The 11,058-nt window shown below is 40.2% G+C and overlaps 1 pseudogene; it reads left to right on the plus strand.

Annotated features, from left to right (window-relative positions):
• Positions 1-9,979: 9,979 nt before the first annotated feature.
• LOC110563660 (large ribosomal subunit protein uL16-like) lies at positions 9,980-10,547 on the plus strand (annotated as a pseudogene).
• The last annotated feature ends 511 nt before the right edge of the window (positions 10,548-11,058 follow it).

The following is an 11,058-nucleotide window of genomic DNA, read 5'->3' on the forward strand; positions in this document are numbered from 1 at the left end:
TTATGTTCCTGTCATTCTGCCTCCAGTGTTCATATGCAGCTCCCACTGAGCTCTAGGTCAGTAGATAACGCTCAACACTGAAATCAGATGAAGTTGCTGGTTAGAACCACATAGAACCACACGTGACACTTGGGAAGGTGCTTTAGATAGCAAGGAAGATATCACCATTCATTTTTTGTCTGTGAGAATTTCAAAAAGCCTAAGTGTGAGTGGAAAATGAAACCTGGAACTTCAGGTCAACAGTGTGAGAGACATCAAGTCATCACTGCAGAAGCTGACATACACAGACTAGGGCTCTGTATTTACCACACCACTCTCAAGCTAGCAAAGAACATAAATTAGATTGATATGCATCAAACTTTATATTAAATAGTACAAACTTAAAGGAAGATCTTTTCTCTTGAGATAAGAGAATAAAAGTGGCTATTACAAATAAAGCTGCTATGAACAGAGTTGAGCAAATGTCCTTCTTGAATGGTGGAACATCTTTTGGGTATATGCCCAGGTATATACCCAAAGATATATATAGCTGGATCTTGAGGTAACACTATTCCCAAATTTCTGAGAAAGCACCAGATTGATTTTCAAAGTAGTTGTACAAGTTTGCGCTCCTCCCAGCAATGGAGGAGGGTTTCCCTTTCTCCACATCTTCTCCAGCATGTGTTGTCACTTGAGTTTATGATCTTAGCCATTCTGATTGGTGTAAGATGGAATCTCAGAGTCATTTTGATTTGTGTTTCCCTGATGACTAAGGATGTGTTTCTTAGTTGTTTCTCTACCATCCAATATTCCTCTGTTGAGAATTCTCTGTTTAGCTCTGTACCCCATTTTTAATTGGATTATTTGGTTTATTGTGTCTAATTTCTTGAGTTCTTTATATATTCTGGATATTAGCCCTCTGTCAGATGTAGGGTTGGTAAAGATCTTTTTAAGTCTGTAGGCTGCCATTTTGTTTTGTTGACAGTGTTCTTTGCTTTACAGAAGCTTTTCAGTTTTATGAGGTCTCATTCATTAATTGTTGATCTTAGAGCCTGAGCTGTTGATGTTCTGGTCAGGAAGTTGTTTCCTATGCCAATGAATTCGAGGCTCTACCCCACTTTTCTTCCAACAGATTTAATGTGTCTAATAAATAAATAATAATAAAGAGAATAAAAGTAGGCATCAGAGTCCTTTTGACACTGAAAGTTTGATCTGAAGTTAATATCAATGAATTTATGCCTACATTAGCCTTCCCAATGTCTAAATTGTGTATTAATTCCATTGTAATATTGTGAAAAAATTAAAATATCAAGTGCTTGGTAAATCACAAACCTTAACAAATCATAATTTTCATCCACATTAATTTTGAACATGATTCACCAATGGAGTATCTTTATTTACCATAATAACATCTTAATAATTGTGAAAAACTTGCCAACCACCTCTCTAATTAATTTGACTTCCTAAACTAAGTGCAAAGTCAGATATTCCCAGTCTGTTTTTAATCCAGAAAGATAAAGGGGTTTAATTAAGATAATCTTTCAGATTTTCAAATTTTAATTCCATTAATTATTTTTTAATTCTATTTTTTCAAGTAGCATATGCATTAATATAATTTGATACAGCATGAATCTAATTAGAACACTAGAATTTTTTATTATTCTTCACAGAGGTCATTAGCATACAATTAAATCAAAAAAGAAGCAAAATTACAAACTACACCGTGTCGTGGGAAAAAAAGACCGTAGGAGTGGATGGATTTATAATCCGCCTTCTTATTTACAATCATATGATAGCTCTTCCTCACCTCTTCCTCTCTTCCCACACAGCCTCCATGACCTGGTCCTTGCTGTCTGCATTGCGTCAATCAGAGTCTCAACTCATTGGGCTCACTGAAATCATTGGGCTCAGTGAAGGCTTGTATCTAATATCTCTCAACATGAGCTTGACCCCATTCCATAGAAAAAGACCTTTAGAGGAAACCCCAAACCCCTTAGGTGACATGCCTCCCCTTGTGTGATTTCAGTTCTCTGTCTGGATCATTGCACTCAAACAATAAGTTGATGTGAGTACCGGTGGCTGCATATTGCTTTGTGCTGCTTATCTTTCTGCTTCCCTTAGTATCAATAATCCATTAGCTTTATAATTCAAGACTGTTCCATCTAGAGGATGGAACCAAAAAGTAAAATCAACTTGGAGACTCTCAGGAGATACAAAATAAAAAGAAGTTTAAAATACGCGCCACTTAGTGTTCTTTGGCTAATCTTCCTGGAGAACCCACGAGCTCTGGTTACTACAGCATATGTTCCCAAATGTAGAGGATGCAAGCATTTGGGGCTTCAACCATCCTATCGATATCATTCTCAGAGGTCCATGCAAAAGGAAGCAAAGAGAGCCGGGCTGTGAAAATATGCATGGTGTCGTCAAACACAGCGCTCTTTGCAACCCTCTAAACACAGAAGCAGAGAACGTCAAATAAAATGATTGCTTCAAGTTAAAATTCAAGAATTTACCGAATTGAATTGCCGTTTTCCTTCTAAGAGCGTTTAGCAATTTACCTTTCATATTGGGCACAGCTAGGTATGACCTCAGCTCTTCTTCCTTAAAGGAGTACGCTGTTCAGACTGACAAGTATGGGTATGTAGCTCCCCTCAGTGGCCATCAAGAACCTCAGCACAGTTCAGAAAAGCTATGGGCAAGGTTAACAGTGAACAGCAGCAAACCTCACTGACTTCTTGTCTTCACCACCAGCTAACGTCTGGTGTATACATAAAGATGAAATGAAAGGCGAACACAGGCAGAATCTGGGAAGACTTTCTTTGCAAGGAAAATCAATTTCAAGTAATAGAAAGAGAAGCGGCAGGATAAAGTTTCCCACACCTTCTGTAGTTTCAGAGAGTGTAAGGAGCCAGTTAAGGGAGCACACAAGGGAGTCAGAAGCCGAACTTCATTCGCAGCCCAGTTCATTGGTAGCTTCAGGTTTAGAAAAGTAGGACAGATACTGTAACACTCGGGAAAAGCCAATTACAGAACATTCCAAACCTGAGAAGTAATTTGAAATGGGAGCTGACTCTACAAAGAATGTTACTGTACAGACTATATTCCAGCTGACATTTTTTTTTCAGCACATACCAGCTCTGGGGGTTCCCAGCAGGCCCTGCAGCATTTCACAGTATCAGGACTTCTGGGCTTTGACCCAGGTTTCAACCATGTTTCCCCAACAATGCTTCAGGATTTATTTTATTTTATTTTATTTTATTTTATTTTATTTTATTTTATTTTATTTTATTTTGAGAAGGACTCTTTCATGGTGGCTTCTAAAATCAAAGCACAACTTCTAAGAATGGAATATGCTTTGTAACAAAGATGGGAAGACCTTCCTGTTTCTAAACTTAGAGTGGTTCTGTATTTAAAAGATTCCAAGACTTCATATAATCACATATGAGCACTGGTAGACATTGGTGCCACTTAAGAGGTGGGAGGGAAGCATGGCTAACCTCACTCTACCAGTAAATTCTATCCGGCAAGACTACCTTGTCAATTCTGATCCCCTACTCACCTCTTAAACATGTCTTCCTGGTGGGCATGGTGGCTTGTGCCTCTCAAGCCAGCACTCAGGAGCTAGAGGCAAAAAGCTGGTGAGTTCAAGGCCAGATTGGGCTATATACTGAACTTGACTCCAACCTCAAAACTACAGAGTGAGAGCCTGTCTCCAGAACCAAAACAAAGCTTGAAAAGGTCTTGACTAATGTATACATGAATACATTCTGACTTCTCTCCCTTCTCATATTGCCTTCTTCCTCCATCCCTTACCTTCTCCTGGCCTCTTCTTGGTAAGGCTCCTTCCTCCAATCCATAGTGTCCTGCTTCCATACATTGCCTTTTTCTAGGCTAAGAGTCTGACTCCATTAGCTAGAGAGCAGGCTAGATAGTTAAGAGCACTTGTTTGATTCCCAGTTTCCACATGATGGCCCACAACTGCCTGTAACTCCTGTCCCAGGGGATCTGATGCTCTCTTCTGACCTCCACTGGCACCACGCATGGTCTTTGTATACATACATACACTCAGGCAAAACACTCATACACGTAAAACAAGAAAAATAAGGGTGGAGAGAGAGAGAAAGGAGCTCAGCCTCACTCTCTTCATGTATTCCCTCTAACCTTGTAATGGGCTGCCCTCAGCCTCCTGTTATTACTAACATCTTAGGCAGAGTGTGTTAAAGGCTAAGTTGCTAAAGCCCCCGCACCACAGTGTGGAATGGAGTTGCAGAGCTTCAAGTCCCAGAGGGTTTCAGGACATGCTGTGGCAGAGCATTTCGCTGGCAGGCTGAGAATTCTCTGACTGTTCCCAATAGTGGACTCCAGGCTTAGAGCAGCTAAGTGCCTTGCTCGCTTACAATGACCTGTCATTTGAAGCTTTTTGGAGGCTGACTGTTCACCATTGCTAGCACTGTCCCTTACAGAAAACATTTTGAGAGCAGAGTTAAGATTTGGTGCATGGTTTTGTTTTGATGACGATGTCCTTTGCTTTACAGAAGCTTTTCAGTTTCATGAGGTCCTATTTATTGATTGTTGCTCTTAGAGCCTGTGCTGTTGGTGTTCTGTTCAGGAAGTTGTCTCCTGTACCATTGAGTTCTAGGGTATTCCCCACTTTTTCTTCTAACCGATTTAATGTGTCTGGTTTTATGTTGAGGTCTTTGATCCACTTGGATTTTAGTTTTGTGCAGGGTGATAAGTATGGATCTATTTGTATTTTTCTATATGTAGACATCCAGTTAGACCAGCACCATTTGTTGAAGATGCTATCTATTGTCCATTGTATGTTTTTGGCATCTTTATCAAAGATCAGGTGTCCATAAGTGTGTGGGTTAATTTCTGGGTCTTCTGTTCGGTTCCATTGATTCACCATTCTGTTTCTATGCCAGTACCATGCAGTTTTTATAACTGTTGCTTTATAGTACAACTTAGACCAGAATTGGAGATAACCTCCAGAAGATCTTTTATTGTAAAGAATTGTTTTAGCAATTCTGGGTTTCTTGTTGCTCCATATGAAGTTGAGAATTTTTCTTTCCAGGTCTGTAAAGAATTGTGTTGATAATTTGATGGGAATTGCATTGAATCTGTAGATTGCTTTTGGTAAGATGGCTATTTTTACTATGTCAATCCTGCCAAGCCATGAGCATGGGAGATCTTTCCATCTTCTGATATCTTCTTCTAATTATTTCTTCAGAGACACCGTCATCAAAACAAAGCGACTGCCTACAGATTGGGAAAGAATCTTCACCAACCCTTTATCTAACAGAGAACTAATATCCAGTATATATAAAAAACTGAAGAAGCTGAAAAGAAGCAAACCATGTAATGCAATTAAAAAAATGGGGAACAGAGCTAAACAGAGAACTCTCTGTAGAGGAATATCGAATGGCAGAGAAACACTTAAAGAAATGCTCAACCTCATTAGCCATAAGGGAAATGCAAATCAAAATGACCCTGAGATTTCACCTTACACCCATGAGAATGGCCAAGATAAAAAACTCAAGTGACAACACATGCTAGAGAGGTTGTGGAGAAAGGGGAACCCTCCTCCACTGCTGGTGGGAATGTAAACTTGTACAACCACTCTGGAAATCAATCTGGCGCTTTCTTAGACAACAAGGAATAGCGCTTCCTCAAGATCTAGCCATACCACTCCTAGGCATATATCCAAAGAGGCTCAAGTACACAAAAAGGACATTTGTTCAACCATGTTTGTAGCAGCTTTATTTGTAATTGCCAGAAGCTGGAAACAGCCCAGATGCCCCTCAACTGAAGAATGAATGCAGAAATTGTGGTACATCTATACAATGGAGTATTACTCAGCAATGAAAAATAAGAAAATCATGAAATTTGTGGGTAAATGGTGGGACCTAGAAAGGATCATCCTGAGCGAGGTATCCCAAAAGCAGAAAGACACACATTATATATAGTCACTCATATAGACATATAACATAGGATAAACCTACTAAAATCTGTACATCTAAAGAAACTAATCAAGAGAGAGGACACTGACTAAAACACTCAATCCCCATCCTGAAAGGCAAAGAGGATAGACATCAGAAGAAGAAGAAAACAGGAAACAACCTAGAAACCTGCCACAGAGGGCCTCTGAAAAGCTCTCTCCTGCAGACTATCAAAGCAGATGCTGAGATTTATGGCCAACTGTTGGGCAGAGTGCATGGAATCTTATGTAAGAAGTGGGAAATAATAAGAGCTGGAGAGGACGGGAACCCCACAAGGAGAGCAACAGAACAAGAAAATTTGAACACAGGGGTCTTCCCAGAGACTCATACTCCAACCAAGGACTACTCATGGAGATAACCTAGAACCCCTGCACAGATGTAGCACATGACAGTTCAGTGTCCATTTGGGTTCCATAGTAATGGGAAGAGGGACTGCCTGTGACATAATCTGATTGGCCTGCTCTTTGATCACCTCCCACTGAGGGGGGAACAGCCTTACCAGGCCACAGAAGATGACAATGCAGCCACTCCTGATGTGATCTGATAGACTAAGATCAGAAGGAAGGAGAAGAGGACCTCCCCTATCAGTGGACTTGGGAAGGGGCATGCGTGAAGAAGGGAAAGGGTGGGTGGGATTGGGAGGGGCTTATGGGGGGATACAAAGTGAATAAAGTGTAATTAATAAAAAAAATACCTCAAAAAAAAAAAAAAAAAGAATTGGTGTGTGGGCCCAGAGAACCATTAATGTAAAGAAAAGCCGCCTGCTGAGAGTATTAATTGAATCCTCAGTGTTAGAAGCAATCTACTTTCTAATTATGACTATTTTGTCTTTCAAAGTCTTTATTTTTCTCTCACTTCCCTCCAGCATGGATAATTAGCCCCTTTCTGATAAACGTCTCCTCCCTGGTCATTGTGTAGTAACACAGGTATGTTCTCATTTCTAAGGGGATCCTTCTTTGTCTGCCAACTGTCATTAAAAATCACATGTGTTTTGCCCATAGGTTTTTTTTTTTTTTTTAATGTTTTGTTTTGCAAGGGGAGGCTAATTGTAGCTCTCTCCCATGGCTTCCTACTGTTGTCAAGTTAACCATGGGTTTGCTGTGCTGGGAAAGGTTTAGCTAAGGCCTGGAATCCAAAACAGGGGCAACAATAAATACCAATTATCCCCAGACGCTTCGCTCCTGCTGCTTTCCTAAGGCAGCAGGCCTGGTTGTTGCCTTCCACAGGACTGGACCCTCTCAACCATCTTGATACAGTTGCCCTTGGAGGGAGTGCAGCTTTGGGTCACATGCAGTCCTTACCAATAGCAGTAGTAGTAATTGCATGGAGGGGCTGTGAGCAGACCCCTCCCCCCTTCCTCATGGAACCATCAACTCTTGAGTACCTGTAGTCTGAGAGACAGCACAAGTGACAGTGCATTCATCTGTCTCCTTAACGCTTACTTTGTCACAGCCCAACTTTAGAAATTGAAATTACGGCTCAATTGCAGGACAGAGATTTGGCACAGAGTAAAATCTGCATGTGATTTTCAACATTTGGCGGAAATGCGTAATATGCCTTTCTCATTTGTACATCTCCTTGTTTAATTGGTGGCTTTTTAAAATGGTAGCTACCTCTATCTAAAAACATGTGAGGTGGAGATGTGGAAGCTAGGACAGAAAGACCCAATCCCCTATGAAACACTTGGGTATTGAAGCAAGCAGAAAACTGCTGGCAACTGCACCAAATGAGTGAAATGGTACCATAGATGTTAGCTATAGTGAAAGACAACAGCACAGATGCTGGGTACAGTGACCTCTAGTGTCCTTTAGGTTAAATAATCAACCTGAGAGCCAATGATTTTTCCCTTCATTGTTTCTGACAAACACCAAATGTAACTGTGATTTTTGGAAAGGAGCAGATCCTCACCAGCAAGGGCCATCATGACCCACAAACATGGTTGAGGAACCTGCCACCGTTACCATCTTCCCATTCGTTGAAACGCCTTTCCTATTTTTGCCTTTAACATTCTACCCTCTGCTCACAGAATTGTACAGTAAATCAGCCTTTGTTCCATACACTAAGATCATTGTTTTCCCATGATTTCAGGCGAAGGTTTTTATTCTTGACTTTTCCCTGGAAAATCACAAATTGTAATAAGAGGCAATGGCCTGCTCATCACTGGAAAAGTGTGGCGTGTTGATGTACAGACTCCTTTTCGGAATGAATTCTGCTCTAGCTTCAAATCTAACTGCTCATTACTCACAAAGAAGATCAGTAAACATCAAAAATGGTTAATTAGGCAGATAACAGAGAAAAATAGATAATGGAAAATGTCCCGTTTTTTAAGATGCCTTAATCTGCAGCATTTCTGACCTCTTTGCCTACAGAAGTGAAGAGTGAGTGAGGCAAACTGTGCTTTATCCCAAGCTGAGACTGGCCTGGGAAGCAGGAATGGGCTAACAAAGAGAGAACTGTTATTAACAGTTTCACAGGTCTGTTTCACAAAGAAAAACCAACAATTAAGCAAAATCTATGTTTTATGAAATTGATGGGGTGATTTTTTTTGAACAATAAAACCATTTTTTTAAATAACAGTTTATAATCCTCTCAGACAAAATTGATAAGGAAAAGGTTAAACTACAAGACATGAAATTGGTGTGTCTTGTCTCTTATCCTGCACAAAAATAACAACAACAACAAAACAGAAAAAGCAGTTATTGAAAGCAAATATTTCTACAATGGCTCAGGTATGGCTTATTTCCTCTTATCTCTATTCATTTCCTCCACTGAGCAATGTCACAGTGCTCTCAGAATAGGTGACAGGCCCTTGACCAGTGAGGCCATGCTATACATAGCTCATCTTTTCAGGAGAATTCCAAAACTATCAGTTATTTCCTGAGATCCTGTATTTTCACCTCATTCAGCTACTATGAAGATAGAGTCATACCTATGAAAGATAAAAAGATTAGAAACTATTAACCTTTAAACTAAAAATGAGTACTAATTTTACATATAATTATTTAAAATTGTCTTTCAGTTAGCAATGGAGTCACTGGATAAAATTAGGATTTTATGATTAACATTTTAGAGGAAAAGAAAGAAAAAGAGGTGGAAAAGTTTGTGTTTTTCTAGAAAGAGATCTTTTAAAATGACCATGAGCTAAAGGCGAAGATAACAATGTAGTAAAGGGATGTGGAACTGAAAACACTGATTACAAACAAACAAAATATTAAAATGTGGGATAAAGATTAGCTGTCCTCTGTTCTTTTACACAAATAAAAAGTAAGTAAATGAGAGAACGATGTCGGACCTAGCAAAAAAAGCACTGTGGGTTGTTTCAGAACAGCACACTTAGGAGGTGCTCTTCAAAGGGACAAATGAGAAATACGAGCACTGAGAAGCAGAACCCCCCATCCCATGCGTGCACCAGAGACACCAGACAGGAAACTGGATCAATGATGGTCCCCATATCCTCAGCTTCCCTGAGTAGAGGAAAGAGCGATTAAGCATTGTCTTTGCTGAAGTCTCTGTTTGCTAGGAATGTGATGCTTATTACATCAAACTTCCTTCAATAAACTGACTACAATAACTGAAGAAATAGAGAGATTTAAAAATATGTCTTTTCGACAGTTACTCTCAAGATTACAATGCAGTGATCTGTATCTATGGGATTTCTGAGCTGAGAGACCTTAATTCCTTTGTAAGTCTTATGAAGAGTAACAATTTTATGCAGTTTTATCTTTTTTGCAAAAGGTATGAAATCCTTAAGATGTTTTAAATTAACTTCCAATTACTTTTGTAAGCTTCGTGTTCCACTTACGTATATCCAGCCACTTAAATTAACATGCTAAAAGAAAATGAGCATTCTAGATTCTAGCCTGTAAAAACATTAGTCAAACTCAGTAAAAACACTTTAAATATTTTACAGTAGTATTAATCTTATATCAGACAGAAATCTTAATAAAGACTATAAATTGCACTCTTTCCTCCATCGTGGCTGGGAGGATCCTATTGTCATCATGGGTCACCGCCCTGCCTGGTGTTACAGGTGTTCTAAGAACAAGCAGTATGCAAAGTCTCTCTTCTGCCAGGATGCCCCTGATGCTAAGATCCGCATCTTTGATGTGGGATGGAAGAAGGCAAAAGTTGACGGCCACTCGGTGTCAGCTGAATATGAACAACTCTCTTCTGAAGCACTGGAGGGTGCCCGTATTTGCACATAATAAATAGACACATATTAAAGAGTTGTGGCAAGGATGGCTTCCCATGTCATCCCAGTCAACAAGATATTGTCCTGTGCTGGGGCTGACAGGCTCCAGACAGCTATGTGTGGTGGCTTTGGGAAGCCCCAGGGCACCGTGGCCAGGGTTCACATTGGCCAGGTCTGTGACTGAGGCTCTGAGTAGAGCCTAGTCCAAGATGTGGCCTCCAGACATTCACATCTCAAAAAAGTGGGGCTTCACCAAGTTTAATGCAGATGAATTTGAAGACATGGTTGCTGAGAAGCGGCTCGTTCCTGATGACTATGGGGTCAAATATATCCCCAATCACTGTCCCCTGGACAAGTGGAGAGCCCTGCATTTTTGAGGGCTTCCACAGTGCCCTACCAAATCATGTTCAATAATAAATCTCACATCTAGTGTGCTTACATAAAAAAAAAAAAAGAATATAAATGGCAGCCAAGTGCATGTCTCCAAGTCCACAGATAGGAAAGATCCTCCTCCCCTTCCCTCTGACCCTAGCCTATCAGATCTCATCAGGAGTGGCTGCATTGTCTTCCTCTGTGGCCTGGTAAGGCTGCTCCCCCATCAGGGGGGAGGTGATCAAAGAGCCAGCCACAGAGTGCGGTGGCATATGCCTGTAATCCCATTACTCAGGGAGGCACAGGAAGGCAGATTTCTGTAAGTTCGATCCCAGCCTGGTATGCAAAGTGAGTCCAGGACAGCCTAGACAACACAGAGAAACCCTGTCTTGAAAAACCAAAATAATAATAATAATAATAATAATAAATTTTAAAAGAATATAAATGGCCTTTTCAACCTACATCACTGTACTCCTATTGACGGAAAAATGGAACACAACGTACTATGTATTATCA

Source organism: Meriones unguiculatus, chromosome 10 (assembly GCF_030254825.1).
Source record: "Meriones unguiculatus strain TT.TT164.6M chromosome 10, Bangor_MerUng_6.1, whole genome shotgun sequence".
Classification (NCBI taxonomy): Eukaryota; Metazoa; Chordata; class Mammalia; order Rodentia; family Muridae; genus Meriones; species Meriones unguiculatus.